The 18994-nt window shown below is 39.9% G+C and overlaps 1 pseudogene; it reads left to right on the forward strand.

Annotated features, from left to right (window-relative positions):
• Positions 1–335: 335 nt before the first annotated feature.
• LOC134731894 (large ribosomal subunit protein uL6-like) lies at positions 336–7928 on the forward strand (annotated as a pseudogene).
• Positions 7929–18994: the final 11066 nt, after the last annotated feature.

An 18994-nucleotide genomic window follows, 5' to 3' on the forward strand; every position in this document is an offset into this window, starting at 1 on the left:
TCTTTAGAATTTGCACTAAGGTCAATCTCTTTGGAAATAAAATAGGAAATTTTCATTGAAATACTTTTGCTTACACTGATTCCCTTCTTTGCCCCTAAATGGGGAGGGGCACTGTCTATGAACCCAAAAGATAAGCAGACATGTCCTTCCAGTGGACTGACACAGCTGTACCATGGATCTCTAAGGGCTGAGAAAATGGCCCAAGTTCAACTGGAGATTATTAGAAGTGGCCGTTGTGGAGTTGAGAGCTGAACAGCCAGCAGAGAGTGACCAAGGGCAGCAGAATTCTGCAGTGTAGTGGCAAGTGTCCAGGGATGTCAAGACCAGCAGTGGCATCCTAGGTTGACTGTTCTTAGTGGCAAGATCTTGGCCATGCACCAGCTTCCTTTGTTCCAGCTCAAGCTTGCTTCTCCAGGCTTCCTTTTGATTTTGGAGGAGTGCCTATATAACTGCAAAACATTTTTTATGTAAGTCAACTAGAGTTGACTTGTGTTTACAACCAAGAACTCTGACTGGCACGTAGTTTTAATTTCATTCTGCAACTCATTGCTTAAAGAGTCAGTTTCAGCTCACGGAGACAGAGGCACCATGAGAAATAAGGATACAGGAATTTGGGGGTGAAGAAGCTTACTTGGTGTCATTCAAATTACACTCTCTTGACCTGCATTGTCCAGTAAGTACCCACTAGCAACATTTATTGCCACTGTTCAAATTTGTTAAAATTAATATGAAATGAAATTGGAAATTTCTTAGTTGCAATAGCCACATTTCAAATGCTCAATAGCCACGTGTGGCTAGTGGCTACTGTATTGGATGCTGCAGATCTAGAACATTCCATCATTGAAGAAAGTTCTGTTGGATAGAATTGGTTAGACATTTTATCTTGTCTGAATATTCATAAGGCTTTATATTTGTAAAGTAAGAAACAAAAAAGTCCCCTATGTAATAATCCCTTCAATGTTTTAAAGAAAGAAAAATGAGAGGTAACAGGAAGTTGAAAACAATTTTACGTTTTGGTACTAGGAGATTTCTTCCTTTGAAGAGGAATGTAAAGAGTAAAGAACCACCTTTTCGCTCTGTCTGCTGTGAGAATGAAGACCATCCTCTGCAACCAGATTGTCCATATTCCAGAAAATGTAGTTATCACTTTGAAGGGACACCAAGTAATTGCGAAGGGCCCTAAAGGAACCCTGTGGATGGACTTCAATCACATCAATGTAGACCTCAGTCTACAAAGAAAAGAAATAAGGCTCCGGAATTAACAAAAAATGGTGGAGAAACAGAAAGGAACCGGCTGCCATTTGCACTATTTGAAGTCACGCACAGGACATCGTCAAGGATGTTGCACTGGGCTTCCGTTGCAAGATGAGCTCTGTGTATACTCACTTCTCCATCAATGTCGTTATCCAGAAGAATAGGTCTCTGGTTGAGATCCAAAATTTCCTGGGTGAAAAATAAATCTGCAGGGTTTGGAGGAGGCCAGGTGTTGCTTGTTCAGTATCTCAAGCCCAGAAAGATGAATTAACCCTTGAAGGAAATGACATTGATGTTGTTGCAAATTCAGCTGCTTTGATTCAGCCAGCCACGACAATTAAATAAAAACAAGGATATCAGAAAATGCGTGGATGGTATTTATGTCTCTGAAAAAGGAACAGCTAAGCAGTCTGCTGAATAAGACCTAAGAATCGTCCAGCTACAGAAACAAGATGCCGGCTGATTCCTAAGACCTATTTGTGGTATTGAAATGATGCAATTAAAGACCTATTGATTTGAGGGAAAAAAGAAGAGTAAGGTACCAGCTGGATCATAGAAAAAACACTGTACGTAGATTTCTTCAACCCAAGGCTTACGTACACATGATTACTTTAAAAGTATATGCATGGAGAAACTTAGAATGCTATGTCCAGATTCCTTTACATAAAGCTAAATATTAGATTTCGATTTTAAACCAACAGTGCTTGAAGATATAGCTTTATTCCTGAATAACTCTAGCCTTGAAACACAGAATGGTCTCTTTATCCAGTGGCCATAAGACCCTTTCTGTTCTGTTGGTTGAGCAGGTAATCACTGGGGGCACCTGAAGAATAACTGGTTATATTCAGTTCTGTCTCTGTCAAATTGTAGGCTAGATTAGTCATGTCGGGTTTTCTGTACAGCAGATATCAGTGGAGGTGAAGTCAATGTGTCTTGCCCAGTGGTCTGTGGAAACCCACAATGGCTCTGGTTCAAGACACACTCCCCTGGAGGAAAAAAAAAAGAAAGAAAAGAAAATACATCAAACAAGTTTTAATATTTAATTTTAATAAGTATGTCCAAGTATTGTCAAAGACTTTAAATGTAAGTTGGACATCAAGTTTACATTGCAATTTATAATGTACAAGGAAAAAAGTCTAACCAGAGTTTTCTCTGGCCTTCCAAAATAGGCAAGATAAAGAATAAATATTTAATGATGACATTTAACAAAAAAGGCATGTTGGCTTCAGATTTGTAGGATAAAAATTTTTATCATCAGGGATTCTTCCATCAACTAGAATTTATCCAGTGTAATTACGTCCTATAGCTCAAAGACTTTGAATTATTATTTTCAAGTGATAGTCACTGTGTATTCTGAATTTCTTTGGATTCTTTCACTGGTTGATAAAACCTTTCTCTATTTGCTCATATTTCAGTCTTTTTGATAATGGGTCATGTTATATGAAATGCTAGGTTGGTAGTGGAATATCAATAGCCTTTATATCTTGAGTACGAAACAGGATATGTTTTTGTTTCTCAGACATTCAGTATAGATGTTGAGGGTTCTGAATCCAAATGATTAGAGATTTTGGATTTTATGTTTTAAGCCATATAAGAGGTTTGGGTAATACATTTTTATTCTTTTAAGCTTTCTCTTGAATTCAATAAAATGTTAAAGATCACATTTTTTAACTGTCAGGAATCATAAAAGATTTGACAACTTGGCATAATCACTTTGTGAATTGTTGAAGGAATATGTTGATTTAATTATGACGTAGAAATTACACCGTTCTAAAATTTTTTTTAATGAGAAGAAAAGGTAAATTGGACTATATATATGATGTGATATATATATATGTGTGTGTGTGTATGTGTTTCCAGCAGTAACAATAGTGACCTATTCCTAATTATAGAAATGTATAATTACTCTTTAATGCGCAGCACTTTGGAACATGAATACACAAGCCTGAATGCAAATTCCAAGGACTGAAACTAAAAACATCAGTATTCCACTGTTTGGTGAAATATAGTAAGCACTGCAATGAATTATATGCTGCAACCAACACTGGAATAAAATCTCTAGCTCAGCTACAGTTATTAATTCATTTTGTTTATAAAGAGGTCAGTTATAACTGTTTTCATTATAAAACGGCTAAAGTATCTGATATGTTTGCAAAATTTAAGAATCATGACCCTTTTGAGTCTGCTTAAATATGACTAGAAATTTTTCAAAATTTTGTAGTGTATTATTTAACAAATATTTACTAATTGCCTGCCATGTGCCCAGATATTGGTGATATTCAAATTTAAAAATTTAGGCCAGGTGTGGTGGCTCATACCTGTAATCCCGGCACTTTGGGAGGCCGAGGCAGGCAGATCACGAGGTCAGGAGTTCAAGACCATCCTAGCCAACAGAGTGAAACGCTGTCTCTACTAAAAATACAAAAAATTAGCTGGGCCTGGTGGCGGGCGCCTGCAATTCCAGCTACTCAGGAGGCTGAGGCAGGAGACTCGGTTGAACTCAGGAGGCACAGGTTGCAGTGAGCCAAGATCGCACCATTGCACTCCAGCCTGGGTGACAAGAGTGAAACTGCGTCACACACACACACACACACACACACACACACACACAATAAATAAATAAATAAAAATTTAGTCTTTAGCTTCAAGGAGCTTCTGGGCTAGTGAGGAGATCAATGTGCAAACATTTTCTATACTAAGATAAATAACAAGTACATTGGCAGCAAAAGAGAAGTGACTCAATGTGCCTGGAATAGTCAGGAAAGCCTTGAGAGAAAAGTAGAATTTGTGCTAAAGCTTAAAAAACATGTAGGAGTTTGCATCATGGAGAAAGGAAGGGATGATTCCCTTGTGCAGGGAATGCCTTCTCTTCTGGAGAGGCCCATTTTGAGAACTAGAAGAAAATATCACACGAGGGATTTCAATGGGAGGAATTTAAAAGAGGAAATGAAATTCAAAGATGTTGGAACAGTAGAATGAACAATTAGGATGAAGGGAAACAAACACAAAGATTACCAATTGTAGAAAGTCACTACCACCTCTAGGGCTGGAAGGACAAAGGGAAGGTGGTGTTACCGCAGCCCAAGATGAATGACGGGTCACCTGGTAGTTGCTGGGGACCGTGGAGGTGATTTAGCCACTACTAGAGACATAGCTTGAGACACACAGAGAGAGGGAGAGAAGAGAGAAGAGAGAAAGAGGAGAGAGAGAGAGAGAATGCAAATTTACCTGAAAGCCAGATGGTATGAGAGCATGGGAAATGTAGTTTGCAGGGGTCAGTGCCCTGTATATAAAGTGAAGCAAAAGAAAAATAAATAATCTAAGACCAAACAGGCAACCGACTAGAACAAGCGAGCTTAGAAACCCCCGCCTGGAACATGAGCACTTTGGCTTTGGGAGGCCGAGGCAGGCGGATCACTTGAGGTCAGGAATTCGAGACCAGCCTGGCCAGAGGGAGACTCTGTCTCGATAAGAAAAAAAAAAAGAATTGAAAAAAAAATGAAATCTTGGACTGGGACAATGGCAAGAGGAACGGAGAGGAAGAAACAGATTCTAGGAAAGGCCCAGAGACCAGTTAGCTAACACACGTGAAAGACAGGAAGGAGCAGGTGTTCTAGATTTTGGAAAGGAAAAATCTGCAGAAAGGAAATCCAGAGGAAAGGCTTTCAAGGTAAATGGGTCCATCACAATCCATGGGGCTCACCGTCAACTAAGGAAGAACAAAAGTCTTTGGCCACCACATCTACTGTTAACTACAACCTTCACGAGACTGTGACCTCCAAGTGAGAAGCAGAAAAGAGACAGAGTTGAGAAGTAGGAATGGTTATTTCTGCTTCAGCGGAGTCTCCATATGCCCATCCGATTTGGGTGTTAACTGAGGTCACATCTGCAGTTTTCTTTGGGGATTTTATCCTTCCATCATTCCTTCAAGCATTTAACAATAACTCTTTCGTTTGGCTCCGGTTTGCTTAGCTCTGCAGCTACTCAGAGAGTGTTAGGGCTGCAGCTTTGAAAAATTATTTCATTGTGTGCACCCTTTCTCATGCTACAGGTGAGAAAACAGGAGCACGAAGAAATTAGACGATTTGCTCAAGGTGACACTGCTATGTGGACAAGCCAGGACCCCGGGTCTCCTAACGCCCAGCCTGCTCTTCCTCCCACATCACCACGAGCACAAGACGATCAGCTTATTTTCTCTTAGCTCCAAGCGTGGCAAGCTTCATCAAAGAAGCTAAGCCCGGGAATTTAAAATTCACAGGGGGAACCAAGTAAAATGTCATGGTTAGGTTTTCTTAAAAGAATATTAAGTATACCTAGGATAGTTGATATTCTTGGGTAAAAGATCTAACCTAGAAAAAGCAGAAGAATAACTCAGGGGCTACAATGCTATGGCATTGGGGGCATGACAGTTATTCATCGTGTGGCGCTGTCCTGAACACTGCAGGCCATTCAGCACGTCTGGTTCCTTTGCACAACTAAATACAGGGCCACCCCCTTTCCTAGGCAGTATGACAAACAAAACCATCCTTCTACTGGGTGGGAATTGGCGGTGGGAGGGGGTTTGGAAAGAGTACCGGCTTCGAGACAACCGCTGATAGACTAAAAAAATGGTACAGAAGTTCCGTCTTAAATAGGCAATGGTGGGTGGGGTTATTTTTACCATCATGTTCTCTCACACAGAAAAAGAATACTTTCATGTCAACTATATAATGAAACAGTCTCATTCGGAAGAACATTAAATTTGTTTCCAGAGACAGTGAAGAGAAGATAAAGTTTTATCATGTTTGCACTGCAAAGGAATAGTCATATTTCAGGCTAGATATTTAGAAATATAACTGAAATACCAGTGTAAGAGTCTGATTTTCCTCGGAGGGTTGCAATGGAAACATCTGCGTTTGAATTATACTTCTGTCACCTGCTAGCTGTTTGATCTTAAGTTACTTAAATTTTCCAACATTTCCTGAGACATTTCTTATTTCCTAAACAAGAAAACAGGGAAAGTAACATGTGAAAGTCCTTTAACAGGTCCATCCATTCATCCATTCAACACATTTGGATGACTTCCTGTGTTCCAGGTATTGTGCTAGGTGATGGTTATATGATGTGCAAAAAAATAAGCCCAACCAAACCAGAAACAAGGAGCTTGGCTTCATGAAGTTCATTGTACAGATAAAGAAAATGTCTGCTTCTCCAGCTTTTATTTGAATGGGGATAATTTTATCAGGAGGTCCACTGGTGTGAGTATCATTGAAAATGTCCTGCTGGTTTGTACACTGTCTCTGCTTAAATAACACTTGCTATGAAATCTGTATCAGGTTGGTGCAAAAGTAATTGCGGTTTTTGCCATTACTTTTAAAATGGTAGTGCATGCCTGTAATCCCAGTACTTTTATTTTTTATTTTTGTTTTATTATTATTATTTTTTTTGAGATGCAGTCTTGCTCTGTCGCCCAGGCTAGAGGGCAGTGGCGAGATCTCGGCTCACTGCAACCTCCACTTCCTGGGTTCAAGCGATTCTCCTGCCTCAGCCTCCCGAGTAGCTGGGATTACAGGCATGTGCCACCGCGACTAGCTAATTTTTGTATTTTTCGTAGAGACAGGGTTTCACCATCTTGGCCAGCCTGGTCTTGAACTGTTGATCTCATGATCCACCCGCCTCGGCCTCCCAAAGTGCTGGGACTACAGGTGTGAGCCACCACGCCCAGCCCATCCCAGTACTTTTAATGGCAAAAACCACGATTACTTTTGCACCAACCTAATATATCCAGATACAAGAGTCAGTTTGAAATGCCATGACCTGAACCACAGGCAGTCTGTTTGCGTCTAAAAGCTCAATTATCCGTAATTAGTGGGTTACCTGGACATGTTTCTGTGAATGCTTTGATGCCAAAATATATATTCCTCAAATATTGCTGATGTAAATTTTTAGTATAAAGATACAGATTGTAAGTAAGAGCTTTGGAATCTTCTCATCAAAGCAGCACATGCTCCAGCTCAGTAACACCATCCCTTTATTTGATATTTGCATTTGTGCCTCTAGATGCCTTCTCCGCCCTTCTTTGTGTTATGGAAGGCTCACCCTTTAAGATCTAGGGCTCCTTTATCTCTGGATTTTGGTTGGTTCACCCAGTGGGAGGTAGGCAGTGGATCACAGGTGAGATGAGAGTATGAGGATGTGCGTTCCACCTCCCCCAGCCTGACACTGAAGATCACAGCTTTTGTGGGATACAGTACCTCTCTCTCCTTGTCCCTCAGGCCTGGGATGGGGGTGAGCACCTAACTCTCAAGGGTGACCAACCACACTCTGTTGGTTTTCTTTAATTAAATTCTTCTCAGTTACCAAGTTTGAGTGCATCATCTCTTCCCTTACTAATATAACACGCCCACAGCCTGTCTGTCAATCTCAGTACAGTCTATTTTTGCTGAATAGAAAAAAAATACATAAAAGTTGGCCAGGCGTGGTAGCTCACGCCTGTAATCCTAGCACTTTGGGAGGCTGAGGCAGGCAGATCACTTGAGGTCAGCAGTTCCAGACCAGCCTGGCCAACAAGGGGAAACCTAGTCTCTACTAAAAATATAAAAATTAGCCAGGTGTGGTGGGAGGCACCTGTAGTCCCAGCTACTCAGGAGGCTAAGGCAGGAGAATCACTTGAACCCAGGAGGCGGAGGCTGCAGTGAGCCGAGATCGCACCACTGTACTCCAGCCTGGAGACAGAGTGAGACTCTGTCTCAAAAAAAAAAAAAAAAAGCCTACTAAATTCCTTATTTAGAAAGTCAATATTATCTTTAATTATCTCTTTTAAAATAAAAAATAACAAAATTATATACAGCAGAACAATACATCACAGTTATAGAGCAGAAACTTTGAAAACAGAAAGATAAAAACTTCCCATGATTTTACCAATTAGCGCAATCATTGTTATTTGAGATTGTTTCCATCTGGTCTCTTTTTGTGTGTTTTCTTTTTAGAGTTGAAATGATAGCCTACACATAATTTTGTGTTCTCATAAATATTTCATTACAAACATTTTTTTCATGCTACTATACAGGCTTCAGAATTATTTTATTAAATTAAAAAAAAAAGTTTTTTGAGACAGGATCTTGCTCTCTTGTCCAGGCTGCAGTGCAGTGGCATGATCATAGCTCACTGCAGCCTCCAACTGCTGGGCTCAAGTGATCCTCCTGCCTCAGCCTCCCAAAGTGCTGGGATTACTACCATGCCCAGTCTAGAACAATTTTAATTATTTGCACAGTATTCTATTCTGTAGAAGTATTATAATTCATTAAACCATTCCCCTATTTCTAATTATGTAGGTGTTTTCTAATTTTTCACTGGCATAACATACCATAAATAACTTGGCTCATCTAACATTCCCCTTCTATTTTGTTGTTTTTTTTGGACAGGGCCCCAGAAGTAAAATTAAATCAAAGAGTTAAATGGTTTGAAAAACTATGTAGCGGTGATGATTTTAAATATGTGCACAAGTTCTTTGATACTTTGCCTTTCAAGAAGTGAAGGCTAATCCCCTACCCTTGAGTGTTGAGTAGATTAGTGTCTTAGTCCATTCTGGCTGCTATAATAAAGTATCATAAACTAGGTAGCTTCTCAACAACAGAAATTTCTTTCTCACAGTTCTGGAGACTGGGAAGTCTAGGATCAAGCCACTGGCAGATTTGATGTCTGCTGAAGGCCAGCTTTCTGGTTCCTCAAAGATGCTTTTTCTCTGTACTCTTACATAACAGAAGGGGCCAACGCTCTTGCTGCGGCCTCTTTTATAAGGGTGCTAATTTCTTTCATGAGGGCTCCACCCTCAGGACTTAATCACTTCCCAAGGCTCTGATATGGTTCAGCTGTGTCCCCACCCAAACCTCATCTCGAATTGTAGCTCCCATAATTCCCACGTGTTGTGGGAGGAGCCCAGTGGGAGATAATTGAGTCATGGGGATGGTTTCCCCATACTGTTCTTGTGGTCGTGAATAAGTCCCACGAGATCTGATGACTTTATAAGGGGAAATCCCTTTCACCTGGCTCTCATTCTCTCTTTGCCTGCCATCAGGTAAGATGTGCCTTTTGCCTTCTGCTATGATTGTGAGGTCTCTCCAGCCACGTGGAACTGAGAGTCCATTAAACCTCTTTTTCTCCATAAATTATCCAGTCTTATGTATGTCTTTATCAGCAACGTGAACATGGACTAACACAGGCTCTACCCCTAAACGCTGCCATCACCTGGGGGTTAGGGTTTCCACATATGAATTTTGGCACAACACAAACAGACCATAGCACTTAGTGACTCACTTCTAATGAATAAAATAAAGCAGAATTAATAGTGGTAAGTTTCAAAGACTGGTTCAAAAAAAAACACCGCGGCTTCCTCCTCAGCCTCACATCACTTGCCCTGTGAGAAATTAGCTGCCCTGTCACGAGCAGCCCCATGGAGAGGGCCATGTAGCAGAGGATGGTGGTCGCCATGTGAGTGAGTGTTCTGAAAGTCAGTCCTCCAGCTGCAGTCATTCCTTCTGATGCCTGTAGTGCGAGCCAACAGCTTGACCGCACCCTCATGAGAGACCTGGAGTTAGAATCACCCAGCAAAGCTGCTCCTGACTGACTCAGAAACTGTGGGAAATAATGTTTGTTTTCTTAGGCTGCTGCAATTTGGAGCAATTTGCAATGCAGCAATAGATAAATAATACAGCAACAACGGAACTATTGTTTCGGAGCATTTGTTTAATTCGGTTCAAACATGAGGCACTTAATGAGCATCCCAACTCCAGTTAAACGCAACGAATTATTGCCATTTAAGGTATATGCAAAGAGCCAGGGAGGGACATAGGGAGTACGAAGAGAGAGAGAAAAGGGAGAAGAGAATAAGAGAGAAAAAAGGAAAAAATAAGCAAGAGAGGGACATGGGAAAGATGACTACATGTCCTAGTTTAGCTTGGAAAGTCCCAGTTTGTAGCACTGTCTTGATGTAATTCTGAATAGAGTCCCTTTCCACTTTCAAAAGTGTCCTGGTTTGGATGATAAATTATACGACTCTAGATATACATCAATAATACGCCTTCCCCCAACTCAGTTCTTCGCTTTAATAGTCCGTCTTTCCCCGATGCCTTGGACCCAGTCTGCTCCAGCTCCACAGCACTGCTCGAGTCCTAAATTTCCCACCAGACCATAGTCTCACTGCCACCTCTTCCATGGCTTAGAAGTCACCTCTGTTTACTTCCCAGTATTCTTGCATCACAGTAAGGAATTCATCATGGTGGTTAAGAGCTTGCCTCAGGAATTAGGCAAACCTGGGTCTGAGTCTTGGTTTTATACTTACTGCTATGTAACTGTAGGGAAATTACTTAACTTCTTTATGCCTCAGGTTTGAGCTGGGGCATGTATTATCTACTCTCTCGTAAGAATGTTGAGGATATTAATAAAAGTATGTGCATAAAATGCTCAGCATAGTGTCTGGCATATACATATGTATATATATGCTAAGCATTTTATATGCATAATATATGTGATGACTGTATGTTAACTACTATCAGCATTTAGTACCTGAGAAAAAAATCCATCTCATGGAGATGCTTTTTTGTGGTTGTTTTTGAGACACAGTCTTGTTCTGTCGCCCAGGCTGGAGTGCAGTGGCGTGATCTCGGCCCACTGCAACCTCCACTGTGTGGGTTCAAGCGATTCTCCTGCCTCAGCCTCCTGAGTAGCTGGGACTACAGGCGCGTGCCACCACGCCCGGCTAATTTTTTATATTTTTAATAGAGACGGGGTTTCACCGTGTTAGCCAGGATGGTCTTGATCTCCTGATCTTGTGATCCACTCGCCTCGGCCTCCCAAAGTGCTGGGATTACAGGCGTGAGCCACTGTGCCCGGCTGGAGATGCTTTTTAGTTGTTGGGACATGCATCTTACTAGAAAACTCTCAAGTTTGTCATTGTATTTATTTGTTTTAATGTTAGGAGGTAGAAAAAGTTAGGAAATGTGTCAAGCAGTAAAGGAAAAGTCAAGCAGACTATATCTCCCCTTCAGGCTTGATATTTCTTACTTTGCTTATTCATTCATTCAGTCACTTATTTTTCAACAAATATATATTTGTTATCAAATACCAGGCACTATGCTAAGCACACGAATAAACAGCACTTTTCAAAAAATAAATAAATACCTAGAGCTTTATTCCTATTTCTTAAAGGAAAATCTTACATTAAAAAAAGGTGTTGTGTGGCACTACTAAGTAAGTAGGGGTTTGAAGCCAAATTTAGAAATTATATATGCACACATATATGTTTTTCTGATAATCAAATGTTTCAAATTGGCTTTGAACAAACAGGAGCAATTTTCTGCTATAAAAAGGAATGTATTTTAGCTTTTGACCTAATGATTAAAAAAAAAAAACTATGAGTGGGAAAATGCAAATTATGTGACTATATAATTTGGCATCGGTGGGATATCAGCAGAAGGAGCTGCTGACAGGAAGACAGTTTTTTTTTTCTTTTTAGCCGTAGGCATTCCTCATTTCTGTTTTTAGGAACAAGGAAAACTAGTAGACAGAAATATCCCTGGGTGCATAGACTACATATTTTACATGCACAGCATAAAATATTTAATAAAACAAAGCAGCTGCCTGAAAAATCGAGACTTCAATAGATGAAGGTGGTCACAACAATAAAATACATCCTTTCTTCCCCCTCATGGAACAGGATAATGAGGTATAGAAAAAAATATGTAGAATTGCTTTAAACTATTTGGCAATATTTGCCAGATGAAATTTTGAAAAAACATTTTCTTTTCACCGTTTTCATTCCACTTGAATAATGAGTACCACATTATATGTTTCGATAGCCCATGAATTTTTACCTTTATTTTAATCGTTAAGGTCAAGTTAGCATTGATTACTAATAAGCTGATTCTAAATGAATAGTAGTATTTCAGGAATAATTGGAACTAACGTTTATTAAATGTTTACTATGTGCTCAGTTCACTGCTCTAAAGGCAATTTCCCATTTAATTCTCACCACCACCCAAGGACACAGTTGCTATCATGATGTCATCTCACACATGAAAAAGCTGAGAGGTGGAAAGTGTTACGACCTTGTTTAATTACAAAGGAAGTTAGCAAAAGAGCCAAGATTGGAACTCGGAGAAGTCTGACTCCAGAGCCCATGCTTACCTGCCATGCTATTCTGAATGGAAGGGCTCATGTAGTTCACCTGTTTATTCGTATTTTCTAATTTGTTCTTTTTGAAATAGTTATTCCTGTTCAGATTCCACTTTTAATCCTTGCCTATTTTCTCAATTCTATGCAAGGCTCATTTAACTTAATAGTTATGCAAGTCCACACCTGTCTGAATGATACACTGGCTCATTCATTTAGTTGAAAGGTAGACACCAAATTGATTTTTAAAAAGACATATGAACCTAATTGAAAAAAAATTCATGAATCACCTTAATGAGGAATTGGTACCAGGAAATCGAGTACAGAGAACCTTAGACAATTTGCTTTTGGAAAAGTGCTAATGAACCACGTATTCATCTGGAATGAAAATGCTTCTCTAGCAAGACATTGTGTTATAATGAAGTACAGGTGGTGAGAGCTGTTTCAGTGACTTTTAATTATTTCTCATTCTTCTGTGTCTGAAGACGATGGTGTGTATGTTACCGAAAAGTGAGGTGACCAGTATTCTTTCCAGCATTGGGTAAATTAAAGACAAAGTGGACATCATTTGCAAATTCTTGCATTTTTTTCTTTGCAGCTGTTGTTCATCGTTTCCTTTCCTAATTTGTTCCAAGATTAGCTGACTTGTCATGGTGATTTCCTCGTGGGCCACCACTCTGCCATGATGGTTGAAGGCACGTTCTGTGTTCTTTAAACCTCTATTTTATTTTTCCAAAACAGCTTCTGCCTCATTCAAAATAAAAACATTGTAACATCTTGCTATTATCTATTTTACATACATTTACATTCTGCTGGAGTTACACCCTTTTTAATGCAAACCTCTTTGGAATTTGGTTGTTGAGTCCCTGATTCTTATTGATGAAACTCAAGAAATCAGATCAGACATCATAACTCTTTAAACATCAAATTCTCTTAGAGTGTATCACTATGAGGGTGACGTCTTTGGTATCATGAGCTTTTTTGCCATCTTAATATTCCTTCCTCCATTATAATTTTGAGAAAATCAAAATCCACTTCCATGTAATAGAAAATATTACTCTTGGCTGGGCATGGTAGCTCATGCCTGTAATCCCAGCACTTTGGAAGGCTGAGGCGGGAGGATCACAAAGTCAAGAGATCAAGACCATCCTGGCCAACATGGTGAAACCCCGTCTCTACCAAAAATACAAAAAATTTGCTGGGCATGGTGGTGCGCACCTGTAGTCCCGGCTACTCGGGAGGCTGAGACAGGAGAATTGCTTGAATCTGGGAATTGGGGGTTGCAGTGAGCTGAGATTCTGCCACTGCATTCAAGGCTGGTGACAGAGCGAGACTCTGTCTCAAAAAAAAAAAAAAAAAAAAATATTACTGTTTCCCTTATCTGTTTCTTATCATCCTGTATTTATCCAAACTTACACATACTTACATACTTGCATACTGGCCCAAATTTCCATATCCCAGGAAAACATGGGCTACATAGTTTTTGAAGCCCAGTGTGAAATGAAAATACAGCGCCCTTTTTTATTTTTTTAAAAAGAAGGAAATAGTGTGGTTTAAGGTATTAAATATAAAACTTTTTTCTTCCTTCTGTGGTCTGTCTCTCTCAACTTGTCATAATGTTTTTATGTGCTATTTAATGTCATTCTAAGTAAATAAAATTTAAAAAAATTTTTAATATGATGTTCTCACAGGCAATGGGAGAAAAAAATTAGTATGATGTTTACTACTTATATTGGGCAATGCCAGTTTTAAATGCAAATAGAACATTTAACCCCTATATGGCATCACTAAAATTATATAATTCATACCTCATGGCACTGATAACCTACAGTAGATAGGCAACCCCAAGGGTATTGCAACCTTTGGGCTAGAATTAAGTACTTGGATGGAAGATCAGTGAAAGAAAGGTTTGGATGGGCACGGTGGCTCATGCCTGTAATCCCAGCACTATGGGAGGCCGACACAGGCAGATCATGAGGTCAAGAGATCAAGACCATCCTGGCCAACATGGTAAAACACCACTTCTACTAAAAATACAAAAAATAGCTGGGCGTGGTGGCGTGCGCCTATAGTTCCAGCTACTTGGGAGGCTGAGGCAGGAGCATCACTTGAACCCAGGAGGCAGAGGTTGCAGTGCTGAGATCGTGCCATTGCACTCCAGCCTGGCCACAGAGCAAGACTCCGTCTCAAAAAAAAAAAAAAAAAAGAAAGGTTTATCTCCACTGAGTTGTGGTCCCCAGTTGGCTACAGCCTCTACACCACGGCATTGGCAGCCTAGGGTGGAATGGCTTCCACCATGCTCTGCCTGAAGACTTTCTGGGTCACGTATGCCCTACCCAACTCCTATCTATACCTGCACCCAGGCCCCCGGGGGGTGATGGAGACTGGCGGCAGTAGCTGGACAGGGTGGGGACGGTGAGGCCCTTGGCAAGGCAGAGGGTAGCCAAGAATCCTAGGAAGGTGGGGACGGAATGGGAAGGAGAGCCGTGAGTGAGCAGAGGATCTAATCCCCTCCACAACCTCCATTTTCCTACTGACTTAAAAATTGTTAAGAATTTCAAAAGGGTGACTGTGGAGGATTAAAACGCATGTGTGGGGCCCTTCTGACATGGGGCTTTGTGCACCTGTAGTGGTCACAAGGCCATGAACCCAATCCAGCTGTACGAGGGACGTCATATTTAACCCAAGGAGATAGGTATAAGCAAACAATATCGCTTTACAATAAAATAAGGAAAAATAACTTTTTTATTGTTGCTGTCCATGATTCATACATAGAAATCTAAAAATACCTACTTTATTTTCTTTAAAAATATATGAGAAATGTCCCTCTCATGAATATAAGAAAACTCCCAGGGAAATATAATTTTCACTACTGTAACCATATTCCAGCCTACTGGTTAATACCAATGATGATGTTACTAGCTGAACATACCCTATGTGTTGTGTTGGACACTGTGCCAGGCATTTCTATGAATTTACTTTATGTGAATTATCTCAACTATGTCCTATAACATGGAGTAAGTACAATTTTTAGCTCTACTTTATAGATGAAGAAGTTAACATAGAGAAGTGAACTTGTCCAAGACCAGAAAATGAAAAGAATGATCTATTTGAGTTTATTACACTAATGTAGAATAATATAGGAAGCCTATAAAAAGATATATTACATCTGGAGGCCAAATTGGAAAAATGATATAACTGATTTATCAGTGAATGCTAAAAGGCATTTGAGATGATTCAACACTCTTTCCTTTTTCTTCCAAACCCAGGAAATAGAGGATACTTTCTTCCGATCAATAGCAAAATGTTAATTTGAAGGATTATAGAGATCACCCTATTAAAATGGGAATTCAAAAGATTTCTGCTGCCTCTATTAGTGTTTTACACTCTTCTGGAAGCTATGATCAATGCAATAATGCAGAAAACAGAAATAGAAGCAATAACGTAGATAGGGCAAAGACACATTTGCCCTAGTTTGCATGTAATATGACTGCCCACCAGAAAACCTAAGAGAATCAATTGAAAAACTTTCAAAACTACCAAGAGTTCAGTTAAATGCTGAACAAATAAAATCAGCTGCTTCTCTGTATACCAACAAAAATCAGATAGAAAATCTAACTGGAAAAATGTCCACTTTTTTTTCTTTTTTTTGAGACAGAGTCTTGCTCTGTTGCCCAGGCTGGAGTGCAGTGGCGCAATCTCAGCTTACTACAACTTCCACCTCCCAGGTTCAAGCAATTCTCCTGCCTCAGCCTCCCGAGTAGAGGCACTACTCCTGCCACCATCACACCTGCCTAATTTTTGTATTTCTAGTAGGGATGGGGTTTCGCCATCGTGGCCAGGCTGGTCTCAAACTCCTGACCTTGTGGTCCACCTGCCTTGGCCTTTCAAGGTGCTGGGATTACAGGCATGAGCCACTGCGCCTGGCCAATGTCCATTCTTAAAAGCAACAATAGGTATGCATATTCTAGGAAAGACCATAATCGTAAGAAGCAGGCATGACCTGGATAATGAAACCCATAAATCTTGACTTGTAAGTAGAATATACAACTAAACTCAAATAATTATCACTGAATGAAATGGTGTAGTATAAATGTATTGTGTTGGTTAATGTTATGTGTCAACCTGACTGGGCCATTTGGTGCCCAGATATTTGGTCAAACATTATTCTGGGTGTGTCTGTGAGGGTGTTTTTGCAGGAGTTTAACATTGAAATCATTAGACTAAAGCAGATTGCTCTCCCTAATGTGGGCAGGCCACATCCAATCATTTGAAAGTCTGAAGAGAACAAAAAGGCTGACTTTTGGCCGGTGTGGTGGCTCACGCCTGTAATCCCAGCACTTTGGGAGGCCAAGGTGGCCAGATCACGAGGTCTGGAGATAGAGACCATCCTGGCTAACATGGTGAAGCCCCGTCTCCACTAAAAAATAAAAAAATTAGCTGGGCATGGTGGCAGGCGCCTGTAGTCCCAGCTACTCAGGAGGCTGAGGCAGGAGAATGGTGTGAACCCGGGAGGTGGAGCTTGCAGTGAGAGGAGATCATGCCACTGCACTCTAGCCTGGGTGACAGAGCAAGGCTCCGTCTCAAACAAACAAACAAACAAACAAACAAACAAAAGGCTGACTTTCTTCTGAGGAAGAGAATTCGTTCTGCCCAACTGCTTTCAAGTTGAAACAGGATCTCTTGCTATATCTTAAGCCTGCCAGCCTTTGGACTAGAACTACACCATTGGCTCTCCTGGTTCTCAGGCGTTAGGATTGAAATAAGAAAGACAATGCCTGCTCACCTGAGTCTCCAGCTTGCCACCTCCCCCTGCAGATCTTGGGATTTGTCAGCCTGCATAATCACATGTGCCGATTTCTTACAATAAATGTCTTTATGTACATCCCATTGGTTCTGTTTCTCTGGAGAACCATAATACAGTTGTCAATCAGTCCAAATTAATTTATAATTTTAAAGTGATTAGATAAAAATCTCACTTGGAGAAGATAAAACAATTCTAATACTCATCTGAAAGGATAAGCCAGTACGAATAGTTTTTAAAAATTAGAAAGAAGAGGAATTTACGTGTGGCTATTGAATAGGGGGCATGTTAGTCTTACAAAATATTCTAACATATTATAATGTGGTTACAACAACTGCCAGATAGTCCAAATGAAGAGAATAGTTTATTTACATCCCCCCACAAGGAGTATGTTGAAATAGATTTAGGTATGTAAAAATCTTTTTAAATATTTAAAATATAATTTGCATTATATTAGGTGGCAAAAAGGAAGAATTATTCCATAAATATTCCTGGATAAGTTGGTTAGATATTTGTGGGTCAAACAAACTAGGTCATCATTTTTTTTACCATGTAACAAAATTAGTCCCAGGTGGATTTTTTTTTAGTTATACGCAAAGAAAATAGAAACAATAAAATATATGACAGAATATTTATTAAATTGGAAGAGGTCTTTCTAAGCTTAAAAGCAATAAGGAAATGGCAACTAAGAAGATCACATCCAAATACATAAAAATGAAAACCTTTGAGAGAGAGATATATATATATAAATAAAACTGAAACAATACACTGGAAGAATATGTGCAACTTATAGGACAGCCAAATTATCTACATATCTGATATACAAAGAGAGTGAATGAATAGATTTAAAAAAATATATGTGGCAAAAGACAGAAATAGATAATCCATAAATAACAAAAATCTTAATGGTTATCAAAAAATGTCAGTAACAAAGGGGTTTATTTCTAGCTTCTGTTAATAGTGGAGCAGTTTGATTGGACTAATCCTCCAATTAAAAACAAACCAACCAACAAACAACTAGATAGTGCACTTTCCCCATCATAACCAGAATACATGGTTTCAGGAATCAAAAGTAGGATGTAACAATGGCTCCTCTATTATATTTGTCTTTCTGTTTCTGCTGCTATAACAAAATACCTTATACTGGGTAATTCATAAACAAGAAAAACTTATTTCTCACAGTTCTAGAGGCTGGGAAGTCCCAGATCAAGCAGATTCAGTGCCTGGCGAGGGCTTGCTTTCTGCTTCCAATATGGCATCTTCTTGTGGCTCTTCACCTGGAGGAAGAGGTGAACAGTTCCCTTCCACCTCTTTTACCGAGGCATTAATCTCATTTATGAGGGCTCCACTCTCATGACTTAATCACTTCCTAAAGGCCCCACTTCTTAATACTATTACATTTGTGGTTACATTTCCACATATAAATTTTGGGAGGTCACCAACATTCAGACCACAGCAACACCTAATAACACACTTGCAGAATATTTGCTGTTGCTTCTGGCATCTTTGAGCTCTGCCACTTCAGAGATCTGAGTTCTTAAAGGGAACATGGTTTCCACCATGAGACACAATGGTTCCATTGAATTGGAGAAAGATTTCCATTTGGCTATTCTGGACTCATGCTACTGAATCAACAGGCAGAAAGGTGGATTGCTCTACTAGGTGGAATGACTGATCCCTATTGCCAAGAGGAAACTGGGTTGCCTTTATACATTAGGAGCAAGGAAGACTATGTCTGTAACCCAGGAGACAGTTTGGGGTGTATATTAGTACTCCCTATGCAATAGA

Source organism: Symphalangus syndactylus, chromosome 1 (genome assembly GCF_028878055.3).
Source record: "Symphalangus syndactylus isolate Jambi chromosome 1, NHGRI_mSymSyn1-v2.1_pri, whole genome shotgun sequence".
In the NCBI taxonomy this organism is placed as follows: domain Eukaryota; kingdom Metazoa; phylum Chordata; class Mammalia; order Primates; family Hylobatidae; genus Symphalangus; species Symphalangus syndactylus.